Below are 7,539 nucleotides of genomic sequence, written 5' to 3'. Positions count from 1 at the left end.
ATATATATATATATATATATTGTAAACCGTAGCCATTTTTTCTTAAAAAAAAATAAAATTAATTGAAAATGGCTTTGGTTAATTGGATAGTCATTGTTTAGAAAAGAGAAGAAGAGAGTTCATTGAAAATGACTTATGTTAATTGAATAGTCTTTTGTAGGAAAGAAAAAAAGTACACGGAAGAGAGAAGGAAAATGGAAAGTGTGAAAAATTATTATTATTTATACCTAGAGAATATAATATTGTTGAATTGAATGATTCAACCCGCATGAAATAATATTCACATATTTTTAATTTAAGTTTTACCATCCAACAAAATTTAGAAGCAATGAAAACTTGAAATTTGATTTTTATTGAGATCGTTTTAGAGCCGTATTTCACATTGTTAGTTGAATTATTAATTAAAATGTGAAATACTAACGAAAGATGACGAACGGTGCGATATGAAGTGAACCTCAACAACCTTTGGAGTAGCTCTCGAGGAACGGGAGCTTACGTTAATTAAATTAAGGAATACTTCGGCTAAGACCAACCAAGTAAGTGGCCTTACTATAGGATAGGCTAAAAATTGTATGAATTATGATGATGTATGAACTGTACTCGTACGATGTCGTTTTATAGTATGTGATGATGTATAAGTTATGACGATGTATGAGCTATATAGTATGATGCCGTATACTAGGATATGATGATGTACGAGTGTATGATGATGTATGAGTTATGATGCTTGATGATGTGCGTAGTATATATATATTTCGATGAATGACGTACTTGATATGCTTGATGCATTTTATGACAATATGATGAGTATGATGATTGCGTGATGTTTATCTTAATATGATGATGTTTTTCATATTGAGCATGCTATATGATGAGTGCCATATTGCATCATGTTGTTAGATCGACATAGAACACACCCTGAAGAGCATGAAAATGATATTAATATAAATATCCACGAGTATGTGTTATCTAGAGTAACAAAGAGATGAGACTAGAGGGTTGTGTCGGAAGAGACATTACGATGCATTTAGAGGGACCTCATGCATATTGTATGTTCATAAGCATAGGGCTGCTTCCCTTAAAGATGATGAGTACGGACGCGCACAATATAATGATGAGTGCGAAAACACACAGTATGATGATGAATGCAAATGCACACAACATGATGATGAGTGCGAATACGCACAACATGATGATGAGTGCGAATACGCACCATATGATGATGAGGGTGTTCATGAGGCGCATGACACTATGGGGTTCCGCTGACCTCCGAACGTCGCTACAGATTAGCTTGACTAGAGGGTCCAGGGGGTGTGCGAGCGCTCTGGGGATTCACACTCGCACGTGTGAGTCGTGTGTAGGAAAGTAATACACATCTAATTTGTCCGAGACTAGAGGCCACCCCTATGATGTTAGAGAAAGGTCCTAAATCATGATTGCATTAGTTTGCATTTGCATGACCCCCTATGGTGGGGCCACTTACTGAGTATTCTTCGAAATACTCAAGCCGTGTGCCACATCATTTTTCAGGTAAAGGCAAGGCGCACTTGTACTGAGGACAGCGACATCGCGAGCAGAGACTGTGGCACGTGCATAGGGTAGATTCATATTTATATTTCTAGTTATATGTTAGAGTAGGTTGTTACACATTTCATTGTTTTAAATTATTTTGTATTGCTTTTATTTTTCTCTAAATTTTAGTATTTCGTATTTAAACACATCAGACCATGGCTGTGTTTTTCAGAGAACAATATGTTTTAAATGTTTTTGACATTTATACTATAGATGAAGTTTTCTTTTAAGAGTTATATTTCCACATTAGAGATGAGCATCAAACGTTAGTAGCGACTCTGAGTATGAGAAATTTAGGGTCGTTATAGTTGGTATCAGAGTTCTAGGTTTTAGATTCTGTAGACTAGCTTACGATGTAGACTTGGCACGTTCCATGGTCCCAACGTTGATGTCCCGTCACCATCAGGTACGCCTTGCATAAGATAAGAAAAAGAGAAACGTTTTCGAACTCGCATGCATTTTTCTGTGGATATTACTGAAATTGGTGTGATATTTCATATATTTATTATAGAGTATGAAGTGATTTGTCGCATGCTGAGTGGTTTTGTTTGCAATATGATGTGATTTTAGTATATGTACTTTTAATAATATGTATGCATAGTGATGAGCCTTAGACTTAGGCAACTCAATCTTTGTTTCTAGAACTATGCTGCCCATACGACGTAAAAGAGTATGACGAGGACGAGGATGACCCATATTAGAGAAAGATGACGAGGTGAGGCTGAAGAGAGCCGCCTCGAGGTCAGAAAGAGGATTCAAATTAGAACCTTAGTAATTAAAGATAGAGTAAAGAATGACCAGACAATAGTAGCCAATCAAACTCTAAGCATAGACCTAATAGTAGTAAAGATGACCGATTTCGACGTAATACTAGACATAGATTGGCTAGTTGAAAGCCATGCTAGTATAGGTTGTTGTAAAAAGGAAGTGGAAATCTCATCACTGGTGGGTTCTAGCTTCAAATTTAAAGGCACAAGTATCGAGACTACTCCAAAGGTAGTCTCGATGATGAAAGTAAAGAGATTAGTCCAAGAAGGCGGATGAACTATAATTAGCATGTGCCGTAGACGTAAGAGGAAAAGAAAAGACCCTAGAAAACGTGGCAATAGTAAATGAGTTCCTGGATGTATTTTCGGATGACCTACCTAGAATACTCCCTTCTCGAGCGGTCGACTTCGTCATCGAACTCGAGCCGGGAACTAGGCCTATATTCAAAGCCCCTATTGCATGGTGCCAACAAAGTTGAAGAAACTCAAGGCGCAATTACAAGACTTACTGGATAAAAGGTTCATTCGACCTAGCGTATCTCCTTGGAGTGTACCAGTGTTGTTTGTTAAAGAAGAAAGATGGGTCGATGCGTCTGTGTATCGGTTACGGAGAGCTAAATAAGAGAACCATAAAAATAAATACCCTATGCCTAGTATAGAAGACTTACTCGATCAACTAAAAGAGGCAACGATATTTTCTAAGATAGATCTGTGGTCAGGTTACCAGTAAATAAAGAGTAAAGAAAAAGACGTACCAAAGACAACAATTAGGACAAGGTACAATTACTACGAGTTCGTAGTGATGTCATTTGGCCTCACCAATGCTCCAGTTGTGTTAATGGAGTTAATGAACCGAGTGTTCAAGGATGTCTAGACACTTTTGTGATCATGCTCAATGATGTCATCTTAGTGTACTCGAAAACAGACCTGGAATACCAGGAACACTTCTGAAAAGTCCTAGCCACCCTAAGAGAGAACAAGTTGTTCGTCAAGTTCTCAAAGTGCGATTTTTGGTTATGAAAAGTCTCTTTCCTAGGACACGTTGTGTCAAAGGACGAAGTATCCGTAGATCCCACTAAGGGCAAAACGGTCACAAAGTGAGAACGCCCAACTACGAAAACATCAGTACGGAGTTGCTTGAGACTAGCGGGATACAAGCAAAAGTTCGTACAGAACTTCGCTAGGATAGTCTCCCCTTTGACATAGTTAACGAGAAAAAGGGTACCATTTACATGGAATGATGCTTGTGAGGCATTACGATGGATTTAGAGGGACCTCATGCATATTGTATGTTCATAAGCATAGGGCTACTTCCCCTAAAGATGATGAGTGCGGACGCGCATAATATGATGATGAGTGCGAATGCGGACAACATGATGATGAGTGCAAATATGTAGCACATGATGATGAGTGTGAATACGCACCGCATGATGATGAGTGCGAATACGCACCATATGATGATGAGAGTGTTCACGAGGCACATGACACTATAGGATTCTGCTGACCTTTGTAGGTCGCTACAGATTAGCTTGACCAAAGGGTCCAGGGGGTGTGCGAGCGCCCTGAGGATTCACACTCGCACCTGTAAGTCGTGTGTAGGGAAGTAATACACACCCCTATGATGTTAGAGAAAGGTCCCTAAATCATGATGGCATGTATTTGCATTTGCATGGCCCCTATGGTGGGGCCACTTACTGAGTATTCTTCAAAATACTCAAGCCGTGTGCCACATCATTTTTCAGGTAAAGGCGAGGCGCACTTGTACTGAGGACGGCGACATCGCGAGCAGAGACTGTGGCACGTGCATAGGGTAGATTCATATTTATATTTCTAGTTATATGTTAGAGTAGGCTGTTACGCATTTCATTGTTTTAAATTATTTTGTATTGCTTTTATTTTTCTCTAAATTTTAGTATTTCGTATTTAAACACGTAAGACCACGGCTGTGTTTTTCAGAGAACAGTATGTTTTAAATGTTTTCGACATTTTTACTATAGATGAAGTTTTCTTTTAGGAGTTATATTTTCGCATTAGAGATGAACATGAGACGTTAGTAGCGACTCTAAGTATGTGGAATTTAGGGTCTTTACAACAAGTATTTGTCATAGTTCGATATTCGGCTTATGGTGAGGATCTAGACACATTGGTTTGCTTTTTAGACTTCCAAGAAATAATTTAATTTCCTAGGAAGATGCATAACCCTGAAGTAGACAGTCTCGTAGTTTGACAACCACTCTAGTCAGAATGGCAATATGTTTGTAATCTCAAGTTATTTTTAAATAGCAATAGAAGTCATTGACCAGGAGTACCTTTGATGTAGTTCATAACTCGAAGAGTTGCCTCTCAATGTGGTTTTCTTGGTTCATGCATAAATTGATTAAGCATACGAACTAAATACACTATGTTAGACTAGGTAACAGTCAAATATATTAATCTACTAATCAACCGTTTGTATTTGCTTGGATCATTCAACTTCTGTCCTTTTAAAAAAAGTTTCATTTTGCTCCATAGAAATTTTTTCTCTAAAGAATGTCTAAAAGCATACTTCCTTTGTGGCATAAAAATTCATTTTCTAGATTGAGAAAATTCAATGCTTAGGAAATATGTAACACCAGAAAATGAAGGCAAGCTATCCATGTAAGACCCAAAGGACCCAAGGAAATAAATTAAGAGGATTGAGCAAGGCCAATGGTCTTAAGTAAGTCATTTCTTAAAAAGTAGTTTTTAGGACATAAAGTCTTTGAGAAGGGAATGAAAGTGTAAGTGAAAAGGACGAAAAAGTCATTTTTTCAATTATCAAGGATTTTTTCGGAATTTTAATTCCTTATCTAGAAGGAATTTCAAGATGCTCTAGAAAAATGACCAACAAGGATGAAAAATTCTTATGAAGATTAAAGATGATTCGAGAAAATAATAATAAAATATTCAAAAAATGGAAAATTACCAAAATATCCCTGAAGTTAAGATTATTACAAATTTGTCATTCTGCTGAAAAATCAGAACCTTCATAGTGCCTTCTGCACCAAAATTCTTCGAATCTCTACTCTCGGCCATTGGATCTCCTCCAAACTTGGATATATTCTAGTACACTCACAGATCATCATATCCAACGACTAAGATTCAAAACTAAGGTCGGTGAGGCTCTGATCAGAGTAGATATTTTCGATGGATTTTTGAGAAAATCCAACCGCCAATTCACGACGATTCTGGAGCTCTCAATATCGGCTTGAGTTTCCTGTATAAATTCTAAAGTTAGGGCAATCGTTTGGACAAGAATCGAGCAAGGTCGAGCTCCCAATCATTGGCAATAAGTGTTTAGATTTTGGGTCTCCTACTCTCGGGTTTCTTCCAAATTCGAGAGCAATTCTCTACCATTTCCTTTCAAACTTGTTCCTATAGCTTCTAAACAAGATTATCCACAAGTTCTATGAAGGAATAGAGTCTTGAAAGTGCCTAGAAACCATTCCCCTAATCCAATTCGCCATTAAAGAGCTTAAAGGAAAACTCAAAATTCCAATCCGAGGATACACAAGAATTCACCGATCAAGGATGATCCCAATAAATTTCTGCACCTCCAAGGAATGTTTTCATAGAAGAACACGAAGAGAAATAACCTTAGAAACGTACCCAATTGAAGAAAATCCGTTTCATGCTCAAATTGGAGGTAAGTGTCGAATTCTTATCTATGACCTGTTTTCCTTGAAATTAAGGATTTCTTTGGCTTCAGAGAAAGACTTTGAGTAGCTTTGATCAAGGAATCGAGAGCTGAAACGTCGTAGAACAAGATATCTAAAAGATTGAAAAATTGGAGGTGTTGGGTAACTTGCAAATCGAGAGTGGTTTCTCAAAATTAAGATCTCACACTCAAAGTCGTTCGTCCAAACCAATTCCTTAAGCTTGAGGGAAGAATAAGGAAGAAGTTCCATGAAGAAATCGAGCCTTGAAAATCCCTAGGATCGGGTACCGAATAAGAAATCCTCTGTTTTTACTCCGGCGAGAAATCATATTTTGGACGAAATTTGGAAGCAAATATCTTAGGCTAAAATCCACGAAAAGGTATGAAATCAATCCATAGCTCTTCCTTGTAAAACCATCTTTAAGTTTTATGAAGAAATCGAGGGGAGAAACGGCATGATCGGAGCTGGGGAGGGCAAGTTTTAGATGGCGGCGCTATATGCGAGTCACGTCTTCTTCCCATCTGGAGGAAGAAGACGATGACGTGGCCGGTTCAAACCCAAAACTCGACCTTCCCCCAATTTTTTTTGAGTTTTAACCCCCTTTCGGACTGGTTCTCATGAAAAAATTGATGGCTCCAGAAACTAGACACAATAAGGAGTCTGTGGAAGGATATTTGAGGTAATTCGGGCACTGGAAGCTCAAGAACGGATGTCCCGAACATCGACGACGAGGTAAGTAGCCACCTTGGACTTTTTGTTAAGAAATACTTGTAGGAATCACTTGGATTTTAATATGAACCCTAAACCAAGTATGAACTAAGGATACATGAAAGAAAAACCATAGTAACCATGAGTTAAGGCCTTGAACCGAATAAATTGCTCGAGATTTAATTAACGTTAAAATAACCAACTAGATAAACTCTGATGCCTATGAAATTTTAATACTGAGAATATTATAGTATGTTGAAGTTATATATGAAATTTTGTGGTCATTGGATAAGAATAAGTAGGTAAACCAAGAAATGTACAAAATGACCATAATGCCCTTAAGGAAGACTACCTACGGTTCATGACCTAGATGGCCTACAAATGCTATAAAGATCTGTGGTAGATCTTATTTTATGATTTTTGATGATACGGTGAAGTTTGTAAGCCATTGGAATACGTTAAGTAGCAAAATCAAGAATTAGGGATAAAATGACCAAAATGCCCCTAGGACTACTTATGAAACTTCAGGGTCTATGCGTGCTCTAAATGATTTGCTATTTCTTATAAGGTCTATTATGAAGGACATGAAGATATGCTTGAGGTTACAAGAAACACGTAAAGGAAACACCACAAGAATCAAGACTCTTCTAGAATCCTCTAAAGAACTCCCTGGGAATTTAAGACCTTCTAGAACAACACATGCTAAGATGGGTTCATATGGTACAAATGCAAGTTACAACTTATGCCGCAAGGAATTACCAACTTTAGGAACTTACAAGAGTGAGAACCAAGAACAACAACACACAAGCTTTATA

This window comes from Cucurbita moschata, unplaced genomic scaffold (assembly GCF_002738365.1).
Source record: "Cucurbita moschata cultivar Rifu unplaced genomic scaffold, Cmos_1.0 Cmo_Scf00002, whole genome shotgun sequence".
Taxonomy (NCBI): Eukaryota; Viridiplantae; Streptophyta; class Magnoliopsida; order Cucurbitales; family Cucurbitaceae; genus Cucurbita; species Cucurbita moschata.
The sequence above is the reverse complement of the archived record's forward strand: the minus strand, read 5'-3'. Positions refer to the sequence as shown.